Consider the following 21,431-nt stretch of genomic DNA (forward strand, 5'->3'; position numbering starts at 1 on the left):
TTCATTAAACTTTTCTGGATTCACAAACAGTACACAATGGGAAACACCTCTCATTTACCTTTATTATTGCATTTCAGTTATTCAACTCATATGCTTGCAGCAACTGCATATCTACATAGGCTTAACACATGATCAGTCATGGATGCACATATATTACTTTTAACATTCACTCATACATGTGCATTCAAATGATGGGGGAAAAACACATTACATTCTCTATAGGAATCACAAAACAGAACATATGGATTTTACTGTACTTTTAACATCATGATTCCATCACCAGAAACCATTAGGAATTACGTACAACAAGAACATCAGTACACCAGATTACAGATGTCACTTTATGGGAAGGAACAACAATGCCAGACCGCTATATAGAAGTCAGCATATGTGGGACACAATCACAATATATACGTACATGTACATAACACGCATCACCCATCACGCAACCACAAAGCACACATTTAGATTTTATTCAGCACACAATAACAATGTAGCACAATACAACAACACAATGAGGATTTCACAACTACATAGGCAGGTTAATAATATCATGACGTCATTAGAAGATTCAACCATACACATCACAGATTCACCACTGTACCGCCCCTTTAGGAACTTTAACACTCAATACTACAATACAACATATACGTAAACAACACTTTTGAACAGCATTATTAGGGAAATTTCAATGGGACAATTAAGAAATATTGTCAGATCGCAAATCACTTTATATACAATACTACAGATGGCATCCGGAAGTTATTCAGTATTAGTGCCATTTGAATGGGACGCATACAATATTGACAGCTCGGCAATCACTTATATATACAATACTACAGATGACAGCCGGAAGCTCAGAATTATTATGCTGATTTTAAAGGGACGCATACAATATTGACAGCTCGGCAATCACTTATATATACAATACTACAGATGACAGCCGGAAGTGCTTCAGTATTAGTGCCATTTTTATGGGACGCATACAATATTGACAGCTCGGCAATCACTTATATATACAATACTACAGATGACAGCCGGAAGTTATTCAGTATTAGTGCCATTTTAATGGGACGCATACAATATTGACAGCTCGGCAATCACTTATATATACAATACTACAGATGACAGCCGGAAGTGCTTCAGTATTAGTGCCATTTGAATGAGACGCATACAATATTGACAGCTCGGCAATCACTTATATATACATTACTACAGATGGCAGACGGGAAGTTCTGAATTATTATTGCGATTTGAATGGGACGCATACAATATTGACAGCTCTGCAATCACTTATATATACAATACTACAGATGGCAGACGGGAAGTTCTGAATAATTATTGCGATTTTAAAGGGACGCATACAATATTGACAGCTCGGCAATCACTTATATATACAATACTACATATGGCAGACGGGAAGTTCTGAATTATTATTGCGATTTTAAAGGGACGCATACAATATTGACATCTCGGCAATCACTTATATATATAATACTACAGATGGCAGACGGGAAGTTCTGAATTATTATTGCGATTTTAAAGGGACGCATACAATATTGACAGCTCGGCAATCACTTATATATACAATACTACAGATGGCAGATGTTACTTTATCGTTTACAAACAATATTGCAGCAACATTGATCGATCACATTCGATGCACATTATACACAACTATGCACTTTCATTCATGTTAGCCTGGACGTGTGCTTGTTACTATAAGATCGCGTTTAAGAAATATTGATTACGCATATGAACATGCACTGTATGTGTGATATTTGACACTTTCACATTGAGATTCATTGGGGGAAAACAACATTTCAGCAAAAAACAAAAAAACGCCCACTGTGAAAGCATTCGCGCCGCTCACATACAAACAAGTGAATACAATTAGCAATCATTACAAACTCACTACCATTGGACTAATTGTACTATAAATCCCACAAACAACATGGCCAAAGCATCACTTGTGATCCACATCAGATCAAGTGCTTACCTTGTTACGCTGTTTTGAAAATGGATGACGATGACATGGTAGACGCTGCTGGTGCTGCTATTGGCGAACTAGCTGTTGGTCGAATCAGGCAGCCTCGGCGGCTCAGACTGAGACGAAGGGGTCGTCTGGTTAGAGGTCCTCGTGTCTACAGGGTGAGACCCACCTTGGAAAACATGAGCGACTTTGAGGTTTATGATAAGTATCGGCTCAATCGCGAACAGCTCATTGGCCTTTACGAGCTTCTTAAACCTCATTTGGAGCCACGTATACAAATAAGGACTGCTGTTCCCCACATGAGTAAGATGCTAAGCTGTCTATACGTCCTGGCCTCCGGGAGTTTTCAATCCGGAGAACTGTACATGCATGGCCTGTCTCAAGGTACATTCTCTGGGGTGTTTGATAACTTTCTGGACGCCATAGTACGTATCAGTAAGCAATACATAGGATTCCCACAGAATGATGGTGATTGGAGGTGCCTGAAGCGGGAATTCTTTGATATTGCTGAATTGCCCAATGTCTTGGGAGCCATTGATTGTACCCACATTGCGCTGCATGCTCCAATTGATGACTTGCCCTTCAGAAATCGCAAACATTTTCATAGCCTCAACATGCAGTATGTTTGTGACGCACGGATGAGGATTATGCATGTGTATGCGAATTTTGGAGGTGCTTGTCATGATGCCCGCATCCTCTTTCAGTCGTCCCTGTGGAGACAGTTTGAGGAAAGACAAATGCCCCCTGGTTATCTCGTTGGTGAGTATTTGTGCACAACATGGTTAATTAGTTTGACAATTGCCACTGTAGTTTTAAAATGTTAGCGTCATGTTCAGCTATAGGATGCAATTTAACCATTTGTTATTTTCCGACGCTAATGTCTACTTTTAGTTCAATGCAGATATGTAGCATGTCATACCTTAAATGCTCAGAGAATGCAATGTAACCATGTAGTTAGCATTTTACACAAGGTTTGTTTTCGGAGAAATACACATATGTAGCATGTCTTAGCTGAAATGGGAAGATATTAGCTCATGCAATTTAACCATGTCATTGTCTCTTTCCGCTAATGTCTACTTTTAGTTCAATGCAGATATGTAGCATGTCTTACCTTAAATGCTCAGATAGAGAATGCAATGTAACCATGTATTTAGCATTTTACACAAGGTTTGGTTTAGGAGAAATACGCATATGTAGCATTTCTTAGCTGAAATGGGAAGATATTAGCTCATGCAATTTAACCATGTCATTGTCTCTTTCCGCTAATGTCTACTTTTAGTTCAATGCAGATATGTAGCATGTCTTACCTTAAATGCTCAGATAGAGAATGCAATGTAACCATGTACTTAGCATTTTACACAAGGTTTGTTTTCGGAGAAATACGCATATGTAGAATGTCTTAGCTGAAATGGGAAGATATTAGCTCATGCAATTTAACCATGTCATTGTCTCTTTCCGCTAATGTCTACTTTTAGTTCAATGCAGATATGTAGCATGTCTTACCTTAAATGTTCAGATAGAGAATGCAATGTAACCATGTATTTAGCATTTTACACAAGGTTTGGTTTAGGAGAAATACGCATATGTAGCATGTCTTAGCTGAAATGGGAAGATATTAGCTCATGCAATTTAACCATGTCATTGTCTCTTTCCGCTAATGTCTACTTTTAGTTCAATGCAGATATGTAGCATGTCTTACCTTAAATGCTCAGATAGAGAATGCAATGTAACCATGTAGTTAGCATTTTACACAAGGTTTGGTTTTGTAGAAATACGCATATGTAGCATGTCTTAGCTGAAATGGGAAGATATTAGCTCATGCAATTTAACCATGTCATTGTCTCTTTCCGCTAATGTCTACTTTTAGTTCAATGCAGATATGTAGCATGTCTTACCTTAAATGCTCAGATAGAGAATGCAATGTAACCATGTAGTTAGCATTTTACACAAGGTTTGGTTTAGGAGAAATATGCATATGTAGCATGTCTTAGATGAAATGGGAAGATACAGAATAATATAGAACTAGATTTTTGGATTTTTATGAAAAAATTTTTTAATGGATTATCGTGTACCAAAATTTTTTTTTTAATCAAAATACTATTTTAAGGATTCTGTTTGAATTATGTTCTGTTCATAATTTATAGGTGATTCTGGGTACATGAGCCGGCCTTGGCTCATTACCCCCTTGCGTAGCCCGACTGATGTGTCTGAGGAGCGCTACAATAGGGCTCATAAGAGAACCAGGGCGGTGGTTGAAAGGATGTTCGGGCTCCTGAAGATGAGATTCAGGTGCCTGGACCGTTCTGGAGGAGCACTCCAGTACAACCCAAAGAAGGTGGCTAAGATCGTTGTAGCCTGTAGCGTCCTGCATAATATTGCACAGCGGGCTGGGATGCTGCAGGCCGTCCTGGTGGACAGAGACCTCCTCAGAGATGAGGAGGATGATCCTGTTCTAGAGGGGGAATTCCAGGACGAGGGCCTCAATGTCAGAGCAGACGTCATCAACCGCCACTTTAGACGGTAAAGAATAGAAGTTAGACTGTAGTATTTTCAATAGATGTGAACTCTAGGGAAATGACAAGTAGAGAATTGTGCAAACATGTTAGGATTGTTCATCAAATGATAAAAATGTGTTTCATTTATTAATATAGGTGGGGCGCGATCCGATATCGATCGCAGTTTGCGGCGCAAGCGAGGGAACCGGCGTCGCCCGCAGTTTCAGCTCGCAACTCGAGCCATCCCATATAGGTCGCCGTCAGATGCTAACGTGCCGTAAGTCTCACAAACCAGCGATGTCCAGAAATCTGCGTAAGTACAAATTTCTGGCGTCGCCAGTGACTTGCGCCACGTTAGAATCTGCCGGCGCCTATAAAACCTGACTAAAGTCTAAAACACCCGCACTGTCTAACACGCCTCCCTAACATAGCCCGCACTGTCTAACACGCCTCCCTAACATAGCCCGCACTGTCTAACCCTCTATCCGCTATCCCCCCTCACTAGCCTAACAATAAAAAAGCTATTAACCCCTAAACCGCCGCTCCTTTACCCCGCCGCAACCTAATAAAGTTATTAACCCCTAAACCGCCGCTCCCGTACCCCGCCGCCAGCTATATTATATCTATAACCCCCTAAAGTGAGCCCCTAACACCGCCGCCATCTATATTAAAATTATTAACCCCTAATGTAAGCCCCTTACACCGCCGCCATCTCTATTAAAATGATTAACCCCTAATTTAATCTACCTACCCCGCCGCCAGCTATATTATCTATATTAACCCTAAGTATATTATAGTTAATATAGGTATTACATTATATATATTAACTATATTAACCCTAATTATATTAGGGTTAATATAGTTACTATAGTATTTATATTAACTATATTAACTCTATCTAACCCTAACTAAATTTATATTAAATTAATCTAATTAATTTATAAACTAAAATATTCCTATTTAAATCTAAATACTTACCTATAAAATAAACCCTAAGATAGCTACAATATAATTAATAATTACATTGTAGCTATGTTAGGGTTAATATTTATTTTACAGGTAAATTGTTAATTATTTTAACTAGGTATAATAGATATTAAATAGTTATTAACTATTTAATATCTACCTAGTTAAAATAATTACCCAATTACCTGTAAAATAAATCCTAACCTAAGTTATAAATACACCTACACTATCAATAAATTAAATAAAGTACAAACATCTATCTAAAAATACAATTAAATTAACTAAACTAAATTACAAAAAAAAACAAACACTAAATTACAAAAAATAAAAAAAAGATTACAAGATTTTTAAGCTAATTACACCTATTCTAAGCCCCCTAATAAAATAATAAACCCCCAAAATAAAAAAAATTCCCTGCCCTATTCTAAATTAAACATATTTCAAAGCTCTTTACCTTACCAGCCCTTAAAAGGGCCTTTTGTGGGGCATGCCCCAAAGAATTCAGCTCTTTTGCATTCAACAAATACAATCCCCCCCCCCATTACAACCCACCACCCACATACCCCTATTCTAAACCCACCCAAACCCCCCTTAAAAAAGCCTAACACTACCCCCCTGAAGATCTCCCTACCTTGTCTTCACCACACCGGGCCGAACTCCTGATCCGATCCGGGCGATGTCGTCCTCCAAGCGGCAAAGAAGAATTCTTCCTCCGGCGACGTCTTCCTCCAAGCGGCAGCAAAGTCTTCATTCTTCCGGCGGCATCTTCAATCTTCTTTCTTCGCTCCGCCGCCGCGGAGCATCCATCCCGGCCGACTGCTAAACTTGGAATGAGGTACCTTTAAATGACGTCATCCAAGATGACGTCCGCCGAATTCCGATTGGCTGATAGGATTCTATCAGCCAATCGGAATTAAGTTAAAAAAATCTGATTGGCTGATTAGATCAGCCAATCGGATTGAACTTGAATCTGATTGGCTGATTCAATCAGCCAATCAGATTTTTTTAACTTAATTCCGATTGGCTGATAGAATCCTATCAGCCAATCGGAATTCGGCGGACGCCATCTTGGATGACGTCATTTAAAGGTACCTCATTCCAAGTTTAGCAGTCGGCCGGGATGGATGCTCCGCGGCGGCGGAGCGAAGAAAGAAGATTGAAGATGCCGCCGGAAGAATGAAGACTTTGCTGCCGCTTGGAGGAAGACGTCGCCGGAGGAAGAATTCTTCTTTGCCGCTTGGAGGACGACATCGCCCGGATCGGATCAGGAGTTCGGCCCGGTGTGGTGAAGACAAGGTAGGGAGATCTTCAGGGGGGTAGTGTTAGGCTTTTTTAAGGGGGGTTTGGGTGGGTTTAGAATAGGGGTATGTGGGTGGTGGGTTGTAATGGGGGGGGGATTGTATTTGTTGAATGCAAAAGAGCTGAATTCTTTGGGGCATGCCCCACAAAAGGCCCTTTTAAGGGCTGGTAAGGTAAAGAGCTTTGAAATATGTTTAATTTAGAATAGGGCAGGGAATTTTTTTTATTTTGGGGGTTTATTATTTTATTAGGGGGCTTAGAATAGGTGTAATTAGCTTAAAAATCTTGTAATCTTTTTTTTATTTTTTGTAATTTAGTGTTTGTTTTTTTTTGTAATTTAGTTTAGTTAATTTAATTGTATTTTTAGATAGATGTTTGTACTTTATTTAATTTATTGATAGTGTAGGTGTATTTATAACTTAGGTTAGGATTTATTTTACAGGTAATTGGGTAATTATTTTAACTAGGTAGATATTAAATAGTTAATAACTATTTAATATCTATTATACCTAGTTAAAATAATTAACAATTTACCTGTAAAATAAATATTAACCCTAACATAGCTACAATGTAATTATTAATTATATTGTAGCTATCTTAGGGTTTATTTTATAGGTAAGTATTTAGATTTAAATAGGAATATTTTAGTTTATAAATTAATTAGATTAATTTAATATAAATATAGTTAGGGGTGTTAGTGTTAGATAGAGTTAATATAGTTAATATAAATACTATAGTAACTATATTAACCCTAATATAATTAGGGTTAATATAGTTAATATATATAATGTAATAACTATATTAACTATAATATACTTAGGGTTAATATAGATAATATAGCTGGCGGCGGGGTAGGTAGATTAAATTAGGGGTTAATCATTTTAATAGAGATGGCGGCGGTGTAAGGGGCTTACATTAGGGGTTAATAATATTAATATAGCTGGCGGCGGTATAGGGGGATTAGATTAGGGGTTAATAATTTTTATATAGGTGGCGGCGGTGTAAGGGGTCAGATTAGGGGATAGATAAGGTAGATGGCGGCGGTTTTAGAGGCTCACAGTAGGGGGTTAGTTTATGTAGATGGCGGCGGGGTCCGGGAGCGGCGGTTTAGGGGGTAATAACTTTATTAGGGATTTCGGGGGGGGGGGGGGATCACGGTTGACAGGAAGATAGACATTGCGCATGCGTTAGGTGTTAGGTTTATTTTAGCAGATCGCGGTTGACAGGGAGATAGACATTGCGCATGCGTTAGGTGTTAGGTTTATTTTCTAGTTAGTTTAGGGAGTTACGGGGCTCCAATAGTCAGCGTAAGGCTTCTTACGGCTGCTTTTTGTGGCGAGGTGAAAATGGAGTAAATTTTCTCCATTTTCGTCACGTAAGTCCTTACGCTGCATATTGGATACCAAACTGCGCGGGTTTGGTATACCTGCCTATGGCCCAAAAAACTGCGGGCGACGGCAGAAATATACGCGCGTAACTTCTAGCTTACGCCGTATATAGGATACCAAATCCGCGCAATTATTGGCGTCGCCGGCTTTTGCGGGCGACGATTTTTATCGGATCGACCCCGTGATGCTCTGGGCATTGGGTCCTGTAGCGAGTCTTTGCCACCTGGTTTTTAAAGAGGACATCAGATGGTAAGCATAAATGTATGGACTGTTGCTGGCATGAATTGTACACAAATACATCATATGGCATACATTTTCAAAAATAGTATTTAGTTTACACATTACTTAAAATGTAAATACTCAGAAAGGGATCCTCTAGAATGACTATGGTTCAATGTCACACATTAGAGGTTTGTTCTGCTCAATATGACTCATCTTCACACTTGATGGAAAATAACACAAGTTGCTACACACGCTTAGTAAGCTAGTGACAGAAATTTATTATGAAATGGGGGGTGGGAGAGGGGTACAGAACTGATTCACACACTTGTAGTAATTTTTATTAAACTTTTTCTGCCATTAGGGAGCTGACTTAATCTAAAGACTGAAAGGGAAGAATTAGAAGCCTGACAGTGAAGATTGCCCAGACTGACAGTGGGAAAAAGCCAAGATTGAAATTGAAGTATACCAATGGGATCATGTCTGGCATTATCTTTCCAATCTGCTGACCTTGAAAACCATACAAAGACATGTTCACATGGTAAGTGCCAACTATTTGATAGAATAAGGCTGTGGAGACATCCTATTGGAGACACTTAGATGATTTTCTAATTTTTAGATGGTATTTCCCAGTCCTCTATTTAATGAACTGATGAATAAGACACCTATTGAAGATCAACTGTTTACCCCTGAATTGACTTTTAAAGACCATGCATTATCCAGGTTGGTGTACCAATGCATGCTAGTGAAGACTGTTGAATATTAGTAGCTTACATACATTAGTCATATTTAGTTCTTTATTAGATATTTAGGGATCACAATCAGACACTTAGATGATTTTCTAATTTTTAGATGGTATTTCCCAGTCCTCTATTTAATGAACTGATGAATAAGACTCCTATTGAAGATCAACTGTTTACCCCTGAATTGACTTTTAAAGACCATGCATTATCCAGGTTGGTGTACCAATGCATGCTAGTGAAGACTGTTGAATATTAGTAGCTTACATACATTAGTCATATTTAGTTCTTTATTAGATATTTAGGGATCACAATCAGACACTTAGATGATTTTACTTTTTTAGATGGTATTTCCCAGTCCTCTATTTAATGAACTGATGAATAAGACACCTATTGAAGATCAACTGTTTACCCCTGAATTGACTTTTAAAGACCATGCATTATCCAGGTTGGTGTACCAATGCATGCTAGTGAAGACTGTTGAATATTAGTAGCTTACATACATTAGTCATATTTAGTTCTTTATTAGATATTTAGGGATCACAATCAGACACTTAGATGATTTTCTAATTTTTAGATGGTATTTCCCAGTCCTCTATTTAATGAACTGATGAATAAGACACCTATTGAAGATCAACTGTTTACCCCTGAATTGATTTTTAAAGACCATGCATTATCCAGGTTGGTGTACCAATGCATGCTAGTGAAGACTGTTGAATATTAGTAGCTTACATACATTAGTCATATTTAGTTCTTTATTAGATATTTAGGGATCACAATCAGACACTTAGATGATTTTACTTTTTTAGATGGTATTTCCCAGTCCTCTATTTAATGAACTGATGAATAAGACACCTATTGAAGATCAACTGTTTACCCCTGAATTGACTTTCAAAGACCATGCATTATCCAGGTTGGTGCATGCTAGTTAAGAATCACAGGAAGAATGTTGATTATTGTTAGCTTACATACATTAGTCATACTTATTTCATCATTAGATATTTAGGGATCACAATCAGACACTTAGATGATTTTACTTTATTAGATGGTATTTCCCAGTCCTCTATTTAATGAACTGATGAATAAGACACCTATTGAAGATCAACTGTTTACCCCTGAATTGACTTTCAAAGACCATGCATTATCCAGGTTGGTGCATGCTAGTTAAGAATCACAGGAAGAATGTTGATTATTGTTAGCTTACATACATTAGTCATACTTATTTCATCATTAGATATTTAGGGATCACAATCAGAAAAAGGAATACATATTATAGTTGATATAGAGGTATTTGAATGGACATGAAATATTACATTTATGTTCAGCATACATATATTGTTGAAATGTGATATACATTATTATGTATAATTCGAAATTTGGATATTTAAATTGAATTTTGATTCAACAATATAATGGTGTATCCAGAATGATAGATCACAAAGAAGAAACCCTGAAGATTGGCACATTAAAACTAAAAATAGATATCTACCACTCAGCGAAGTACAAGATAATGTAGATCACCAAATAAATCTCACTGAAAAAGATTTTTTAGACAACAGCCCTCTAAGGGAGGGCACTTCAAAAAATCTGGTAGCTGTAGAAAAGAGAGAGAGATTTTACACACCATTAAATCACAGGAAAAGACAACTAGAGGACAAAGGGGAGGAAAGAGTAGAAGGAGAGGCAAAAAGAGTGAAATAAAGACAGAAAACACAGGGATCTTTAATTTAAGTGATAAAGAACTAGATGAAGATGAAAAAAGAGTGCTCTCTTTGGGTATGTCCTTTGCCCCCACTGCCACAATGAATAAGTTCAATACCCATATACATGTAAAACAATTTGTTAGAAAACTAACTTTAAAACGTTTTTTTCTTGAAGAATCCTATTGAGAGGCAGATCAATCCTTCCAGATTTCCTCAGACTATTACAGATAAGGTGGAAGACACTACACACACCAATTTGAAACCATTATCAAAACTCTATCCCACTCATGCTAAAGGCTCCAATTTAGAGACTTTCGAAAAAATGGTCCTTAAAGACCTAAAGGACTTTAATCCTAAGAAAGTGAAACCGAATTTTAACTTAACAAGAAAAGATAGAGATATCATTGAGAAATTACAATCAAATAAGGAAGTAGTTATAAAACCGGCTGATAAGGGTGGGGGGGTTGTAATTATGGATAAAGTCAATTATATATCAGAGGCAAATAGGATACTCAGTGACTCCAAAACCTATAAGATATTAGATCTTAATCCGATTAAACGAATTACGAATAATCTTTTGGATATTTTGAAAGAAGGAAGGGAAGGTGGGATTCTTAATGACAATGAGTTTAAATTCCTATATCCTGAATTTCCAAGAACTCCCATCTTTTATTTTCTACCAAAGGTGCACAAAAGTCTTACAAACCCTCCTGGGAGACCTATCATCTCCGGCATTGGCTCCATTAGTTCAAATCTATCCAAATATGTTGATGTTTATCTTCAGAAATATGTTAAAAACTTAAATACTTATTTGAGGGACTCTACACAGGTGCTCCAATTGGTGGAAAATATTAGATGGGAGGATAACTTTATTCTCGCCACAAGCGATGTTACCTCATTGTAGACCACAATAAAGGCATACAAGCTGTGGAAAACATTCTCAGTAAAGATGCCAATGTCAGTACACAGCTAAGTCAATTTATCCTGAAAGGGATAAAATTTATTTTAGAGAATAATTACTTCGAATTTAATGGGAAATACTATCTCCAGCTCGAAGGTACCGCGATGGGCACGAGGTTCGCGCCAAGTTATGCTAATATCTTCATGGGTGATTGGGAAGACCATTTTCTCAACACACATGAATTTGGCGCAGACCTCGTGCTCTTCAAACGGTACATAGATGACATTCTAATTATATGGCGAGGATCCGAAGATAATTTAAAACTCTTCTTTCAAGCAATGAACATCAATGATAGAGGTCTACACTTTACCTATGAGTATAGTAGGACCTCTATCTCGTTTTTAGATCTAGAACTATTTATAGATGATGGCAATATTGCAACCAGAACATTTTTTAAAAAAGTTGATTGCAATAATTACGTGCATAAGAAAAGTTGCCATCATAAGAGATGGAAAGAAAATATACCAACAGGACAATTTCTTAGAATTAAGAAAAATTGCTCTAGACAAATTGATTTCCAGACACAGACTAATATCTTGCAACAAAGATTCCATGATAGGGGTTATTCAGAGCAAGAACTGGAAGGAGCCATTAATAGAGCAGAAACAACAGAAAGAAGCACTCTTCTACAATATAAAGATAAAAATATGTCCAATATCCAAACTGATAATAATGAATACAATGTAGCATTCATTACTGACTATAGTGAAAACCATCAAGCAATAAGGAAAGCAATCAATAGACATTGGCACATAGTCAAAAAAGATCCTCTAATAGGAGATATGGTAGCTTATAAACCGAAAATTATATTTAGGAAAGCAAAAAACTTAAAACAAATTTTGGCACCTAGTGAACTAAAGAAAGAGGGCACTAGTTTAATTGATCGAGATTTGCAAGGCCACAACCTAAAAGGGTTCTTCCCCTGTCATCTATGTAGGGCTTGCAGATACAGCAATAAAAGTAGCAAGGTTCATATAGCAAGAACAGGAGAAGATTATAACATTAAAGACATTATTAGATGCTCACAAAAAGGGGTGATATACCTTATTAAACGCTCTTGTAATTTATTCTATATTGGTGAAACCACTAGAATGCTACGAGATAGGATTAGAGAGCATCTCTGCAACATCGAAAAGGGTAATCTGGATACCCATCTCTGTAAGCATTTTAGGGAAACCCACAATAATAGTCTGCAACACTTCAAATTTTGGGGTATACATATAGTGAGAGGAGACTGGAGAGGGGGCAATTTCGAAAAAAAGTTATTAAAGAAGGAATCTGAGCTTATATATCAATTTGACACCCTCCATCCAAGAGGTCTAAATTCAGAAATGGACCTATCACCATTTCTAGGAGTCTAAAAGCAAGAGAGGCCCCCCAAAATTATAGACTATATGTGAAGTATAAGCCCAAAGTGACCAATCCACATCTACTGTTTTTTTATATACAACTAATTCTCCCAAATTTCTAATAATATGTACTACAGAGAAAAAAACAAAAAAACACAATTTTATGACAAAGCCAGGCATGGACAATTTAATAGTACTGCTATATATCTTAAAATGTGCCTCCAGGAGGACAAATTCTAATAAATAAAGTCCATAAAAGATATCACATTTAGAAGTTAGTAAAGAATACAGAGTTCAATCTGATTACTAACTCCTTTTATTTAGAATAATTTGTTTAGACTATGGAATACCACCTAATGGAATATACCACCCTAATAATGTTTTTCTGTTAATGTATTTTGCACTTTAAACTTCAAATAGTATTTTGAAGAAAAACTTTAATGTACGGATATAACCCATGTCAAATAATCGAAATTCCCTGGGGCCAGTAAAAACCTACAGAAACTCTTTTAATGACTAATATTCAAATGTTGCAGCAAAAAAGTTTTGCTCTGTAACTCTATATACCACCTTAACAAGCAACTCACCTTAAGATCTAATTGAGGAAAATGATCATCCAATCGAAACACAGCAGCGGATTTTTAAACATGAGTTCCGGGAGCAACTGTCATCTTGAGAAAGCCCATGTACACGGGTGAAACGCGTAGAGAAAGAGAGTTGCTGACCCTGTCAAGAACTTACAACTAGGTACCTAGTAGATTACCCGCGCGTGAAATACGCTAAGAGCGGAGGTTGCTTCACAATATCAGCTCAGCTGATTACCCTTTTGCTACAGCTGCATATAACCAACGGAGGTGAAAATCTCGAAAGACGCTGACTGGAGAGGTAACGGTTTCGGAGAAGAAAAGATTCCGGCATTACCCCAGCTGCCTGTCAAGTGTGGTCATCTGATACACAGCTGTTCAAGATTGTCATCGAACTTGGCGAGGAAAAGATTCCGGTATTACCCCAAGCTGCCTGTCAAAAGTGATCATCTGGCACACAGCCGTTCAAGAGTGTCATCGCGCTTGGCGAGGAAAAGTTCCGGTAAAAAGTATAAGTTGTTTTGCTAAGTAAACTGACATATAGCAGGCTGTTAAGGTGAGAAGTGTATACAATACTAATAATTAGTGACTGACGAACAAGGCTCACGGAGTCAATACTCATTTATCTGAAGTGATCCAAATATACCTTTTTGATAAACAAAGTTTCACCTACTGCACATTCTGCATATACTGAAGCAGTATTTTGGCCTACACATAAGATTATGGGAAATAATTGCAATATGTGTTAACACTTGAAGAGTTGATACAAACATAAGGAGTAACTACTATATTGACACTTTCTAACTAGCAACATTTGCTTTCCAACACTGATACACACTGGATCCCACAGCAATAAAGAGGAACATTTGACGCTTCCTTTGATTGGATATTCTCTTAGCCAGCAATATTGTTTTTTAGATTTTTGTTTTTTGATTTTTGATATTTTTTCATTTTTACATTTTTTAATTTTTAGGGTGGTATTCCATATAGTACTTTTCTTTTGATTTATTTTATTTGTAATATTTATCCTTTGCAGGGAGACGTCCCGCATATTGTGCAATTTATCTTTGATAGTAAACCTTTTAAATTACTTGGTGTATTGTTTTCTTCATTATGGAGGCCTAATTAATGCTGATTAAGTGTGCTGGTTTCTCTTAGCTTTTAGCGCCCTCTCATTTACGTTTTTTGTTGAGTTTTATAATTTTGCCATCTAGGGGAGGTGGCAGGAGAGTGGCTTAGATAAACCTTTGGATTTTAGCGCTGTATTATTCTTTTCTATTACATTTATGTTCAGCATACATATATTGTTGAAATGTGATATACATTATTATGTATAATTCGAAATTTGGATATTTAAATTGAATTTTGATTCAACAATATAATGGTGTATGTTTTTTTTTTTTTAAATCAATTTAATAAATATCTTTCAAAAATGTTGAACAAAGTTAGAGCATAGACACAAGATGATTGTAAATGTATTTTATGAATATTTGACAACGTGTGTATTAACTTTGTTCCATTTTTTTATTTGTCATTTCAGATTGGCATCTGATGACTTCCAGGAATATTTTTTTTTTTCAATAAACTTTTTTTTTTTTTTTTTACATGTTAATAATAAACATTTTATTATTAAATACATTCTTTTGAACAGATTATAATAAATATCAATATAATCTGTCAATAAAAAAAAGTTTGACTCCCATGACTGGTAGTTGGCTATTTGACAAGCACATGCATAAGATCAAATAATGCATTAATTTTAGAAAATCAACTGATTCCGAGAATATTACATTAAACTATCTTTTTTAACATTAATTGGGGAGTGAGATCCTTCGATGCTTTTCTTTTGAAAATCTTAGATATTAAATTAATTTTGGATATGTAGTCAAAATTTCTCATAAATTATTTATTTTCACTTTTAAGAAGGGGAAGTGGTTCAATTACATTAAAGTGACAGTGTTGTTGAATGTAAAATTAATTTTATAAGATCTTGTATCTTCCTTAGGTATCTCTAAACATTTTTTTAGAAATTATTTAAATTTTTACTTGTATAAATGGTAGGTCATTTAACTTGATATTTTTAACAAGCTAGTTATTGGATGACAGGTTAATCTATGTAATTTTCTAGTGGAGTCATTTAACTATAGTTAGTAATATTATGTATTTTTAAAAATCTTACCTCTTGGGTTAGACATCAAATATCTATATATAATTTTAATTCCCCTTTAGTTTATTTTGACAATGTTAAATCAACATTCCAAATGTTTTGGTCCTTAAAGGGACATTCACAAAGTATATTGTGTATAGATTTTTAAAAAAATCATAAAAGAATTTAAACATAATTAGAAAGAAATATAGAATTACATTCAGTCTTTAAATATACTTTTAAAAAAATACATCAATGCACATGTCAATTACATAAGGCATCTATATGCAACCAACAATCAGCATCAAAATAGCCTATGTAGATATGTATTTAATCCAAGAATATATATAATTACAATATAATGATTGAATAACAAAACATATTAAGTTGTTCAAATATTAGAATCTTATACAAAATGCATACATAACATATAGCTTAATGTCCCTCTAAGCTGAAGGCTCCAAAATACCTCCTTTAATAAATATATTTCAGTCAGTGTGTAAAACAATCTAGAAGTTAATCTAAATTTGCTTTACTCATATGTTAGACTAATTTAGCAAAAGAAAGGTGCCTATGTTTCTGATATTTTAAGCATTATTGTGAAATGTTTCTTTAAAGGGACATGAACTCAAAATATACTTAAAGGGAGACAGTTAAAAAATTAATGATTTATACATTCTGAATGAGTATTCTATTTTAAGCAACTTTAAAAATTGTCTAGTATTATGAATGCTCCTTGTGATGTTGCTATCATTACTTTAAAAAAAAGGCATTAAAAAGATAATTTATTTGCTTCAGTACTCTGGATAGAACTTGCTTTTTTTGGTTGGATTAATTGATCCAACAATCGTCAAGGACAACCCAGGTTTTTTGGAAACAATTGTCCGTAATCTAAAATATCATTATTGATTTGCAAAGAAAGATAACAAGATAACTGTTAACATTTGATAATCGGATTAAATTATAAAGTTGATTAACATTTCATGCTCAATCTGAATCACCAACGCTAAATTTGTTTGGACAGTGTCCCTTTAAGAGCTTTAAATAGTGTATTTACTTCTCTTCCTATCTTGACATACTTTGCTTGAAAAGCATATCGAGATAGGCTCAGTAGATGAAGATTGGTGGATGCACAGAGATGCCTTATGTGATTGGCTCAACCATGTGCATTGAAATTTCTTCTGTTGAGGATATATAAATACTAAGAGAAATTGATTTACATTTTAAAGTCTAAACAATCTTCTATCTCTACAGATCATTTGATACAATTGTTTGTTTGTAATGTCTATTTAAAAATAAAGACGCCATTGCACAATAACATATATGAGCACTTCAGAGAACTACAAGCTCGAGGTTTATTTGCTAATAACAAACAAACATGTAGTTTAACATTTATAAACAGATTATCCAAGTTACTGACATTCTAACCTGAATTTGAACATTAAGAAATATTGCGTGGGAAACGCATCTTGAAACACCAGATTAGCATCTTTAAACATTAGTCTAATGTCACGCAATAGCACACAATCAATGTGCATCATAAAGACATTTAATAGAGCAATGTCAATAATTCTCAATAAGTCAACAAATTTATTTTATGAACAATAAAGACATACAATATTAAATGTGTATTTGTATTAAAGAAACAGACCGTTATTAAACCGAAAAATGTCTACAACATTTAATAATGTGACAGTATTAGATTTTAAAGAGAATTTAATCATTAATATTTAACGGATCACGGATATTAAATCTGCGTCACACATATCCGCATGACAGGCCCATGAGTTACAAATAAGTCTACATGAAAAATGAAGTAACAGCACCACCAAGCGGTATGTGTAAGGAAGTTACTAAGATATGAAACATTAAGGAACGGCCAATCCGAGTTCATCACACAAACACAACTTGAGTCAGGATGGTCTCACAGACATTCTAACAATATTTCAAACTTTTATCCAATCAGATGTACAGATAACTTGTCCCATGGTGCATCTCATGTTTACTTCACCATATAAAAGTCCATTACACGTTGCCATCTTTGTCAGTTCTCTAATGCCTGAAGGCAGTATATATTATAATAATATATTTTTTTGAAAACCCAGCAGGCATGTCAGTTCCCAGGTTCACCAAGGAGGAGAGCGCTGCACTGGTCCACGCCGTCAAGGACTTTTATCCCCAGCTGTTTGGGAACAAGAGGAGGTTGACAGATGCGCCTGTTAAGAAGGCCCTCTGGGAGTCTATCACCAATGCGGTTAGATTGGTGTGTGACGTCCAGAGGACCCAGGATCAGATCATGAGGAGATTCGGAGATATGAGGTTGCGGTTATCCAAAAAAGTCAACCTCATAAGGGACTGGGTACAAGCCCATAAAAGAGGTGGCAAAAGAGAGGCCCCGCGGAAACTGTACCTACTCCCTTATGAGGTGACTTTATGCGAGCTCCTCAATCTCCGGGTCCCCAAAAGATTTCGATCCTCGCCATCCTCGGCCTCCTCTTCTTCCCTCCCAGCTGCGGGATCTGAAAGTCCTGACGCGGGGGCCAGGGCAGCTGCTTCTCCGTCCGGTGGCCTGGGAGGAGATAGAGAATCTGAACAAGGTAATTATCCAACTTCATATAATATCTTAATATTTGTTATTTTTATCCAAAAATGTGTATATAGTCAGATACTAAACCTATACAGATCTCACAACATACACTACATATGATGTTTAGATATCTGATTTTAGATTAGTGACACATGAAATAGGAATGATGTTTCTTGCGCTCTACAGAATATGCGTCACAGAGCGGAAATAGAATTTCGCATCCACGTTAACATGGCTTTGCTGTAAGTGGCATTGCTTTATACATGTTGGTCAAATGACGGATGCGTTATTCCGCTTGGAATCATTGCGCAATGATCACGAAAATGGAATTTCGCATCCACGTTAACATGGCTTTGCTGTAAGTGGCATTGCTTTATACATGTTGGTCAAATGACGGATGCGTTATTCCGCTTGGAATCATTGCGCAATGATCGCGAAAATGGAATTTCGCATCCACGTTAACATGGCTTTGCTGTAAGTGGCATTGCTTTACACATGTTGGTCAAAATTAAATGTGAATTATTATATTAGTGAAGAATACAGTATTCTTATTTTCAATATTATAGATAATAAAAAAAGAAGAATACAAATAAATTATAACATATGGCCATCAATTGATGATTATGAAATAACACCAAAAAATTATTAAAGACACAGTAAACAACACAACTGATTGAAAATAAGAGTCCAGGATATATTTATCATGAATTTAATTGAGGAAACAATTAACTCATGGGACTACCAAAGGATTAATAGTTTTAAATTGATTTGTTAATAATGTAAAGATTTTAAACATGGCATGATTTGTATTAATGATATGCAATCCTCATTTAATATATTACAGATATGGATGTTGCTGCTGGATCCTCAAGCCAGGGCTTGTCACAGTATGGTATGTCTCATTTTAATTGACATTTGTCTTAGAAACATGGACAGAACATTACATACTAAATCCACATTGTTCAATATTTATATGTAATGTCCCTTTAATAGATGAAAATTAAATAATTCTTTGGATATACTTAAATAACATATTAGATTTGAATTGCATGCTCAATCCCATTCATTACATCAACATATGGAGTAGAGAATTGATTAACACCAACATTGTCAAATCAATATAATTTTATATTAAAGGGATACTGAGCTACAATTATTAATGTTGTCATTCAGATAGAGTATGCAATATTAATAAACATTTAAATATAATACTATCATCATATGTGAAATCTTCTATTGCTAAATGTATTTTAAAATCAAGAATGTACGTTTATCTGCATCTCAATTTTGGTTGACCAACCTGGGTTTTTATTGATGATTGGTGGATACCTTCAACAAACAATATTTATTGAATCCAATATTGCTTATCTGCCTTTAAGATTAAAATTTAGCAACATTCAAATTATAATAGGAGTCAATGTTAAATCATTTTGAACAGTTTGAACAGAGAAATCAATGATTTAAATTAATCATGTCAGTGTCCCTTTAAGAAAAAATAGATTCATTCATCTTTACATTCTTTGGATTAAACAATATTGATATATAATTCACATATTCACTGTTGGAGTTACTTTATAGATATCAGCATACTCTAACAGCACCATGATTACATATTTGTACTAATCAATTTGGTTTTGTATTGTGATAAATATGTGTTGTGTCCTAAACAAGATTACTGTACATTGCACAAATGGCTCGATGTGCCACATGTGTTTGTTTAGATTTGTCAACAGCTGCTCTTCAAAATGTAGTTTGTGTGTATTCTTTTACGAACATTGATCAATGGGTATATTTAGATATGCAATAGCATCGTATGAGATGAGTTTGATGTCAAATATAGTCTGAAATTAAACATATGTTCAATACAGAATTTTTAACAGAATCCCCTTGATTCAATCAAGCATTTTCTGGTTTAATGACTGCTCTATTCTTCACATTTTCAAGTTGATTAATCTTAAAATTCGAGACAGATCTGATTTAGTGATATCCCAAATGTGTTTCCTAATATATATCTATATCATTCATAGAGAGAGTTGGTGTGGTGAGCCCACAGGAATCCAGCAGTGACATAGAGCCGCCTTTGCGGTCTCCTGGTAAGTCCATTGACTCATTTATATGTAATTGAAGGTGTATTGGTAATCAATATTATGAGCATGATTCTGATGAAGCATAACATTTGAAACAAACATATAATTTTCTCTTCTGATTATATATTAATTTTCTTTTAATATTGAACGATTAATAATTTAAACTTTATTAGTCTACACATTTGTTATTCAGAAGATGTATAGCATATGTTTGTTTCCATGTTCTTTTTTGACAACAGTCATCAAGTGATACACACATAAGAAATCTTAAATGTTCTATGTACTATGCTTTTATGATTTTTAAATTAATCCAAACAATATCGAAAATATGAATCATTGAGAATAACAAATCTAATGTAATTTGTATGCTCCATCAAAATGATGTAAATCATAACTTTGGGTGTGTATATCTTTAATGCAACATTGATGTGTGTCTTTGAACAACAGTAACATATGTTATAATATCTGTTGTTAACGTGTACACAACATGTTATGTTTTGCAGAGATTGATTTAACATATGTGACGGAGGAGGAAGAGGCTGCCTTGGAGTCTAATGGTATGTGAAATATATCTATCATGTTTCCAACATGTTGGTTTATTTGAAATAATTTCATTGAAGACATTCAAAGTCTACAGCTTTTGCACTTTAAAAAGGAATATTATTTGTCTGTTCAAATACACTACTGCCCCCTTTCTATATCAGGCAGCATGAAAAATTTTGAATTGAAAATATTTAAAATTCATGCCATCATTATGTCACATGCATATTCCAGGCCAAAACACAATAATAATGTTATAATTGTACAGACAGTAATTGATATTCATCTGAATGCCTATATGCATACCATATCCTCATTTCATAATTGTTTACAAATTCAAACACACTTCGAAGTATATTGAAAACATAATCAAT

The sequence above is a fragment of the Bombina bombina genome, chromosome 3, assembly GCF_027579735.1.
Source record: "Bombina bombina isolate aBomBom1 chromosome 3, aBomBom1.pri, whole genome shotgun sequence".
Lineage (NCBI taxonomy): Eukaryota > Metazoa > Chordata > Amphibia > Anura > Bombinatoridae > Bombina > Bombina bombina.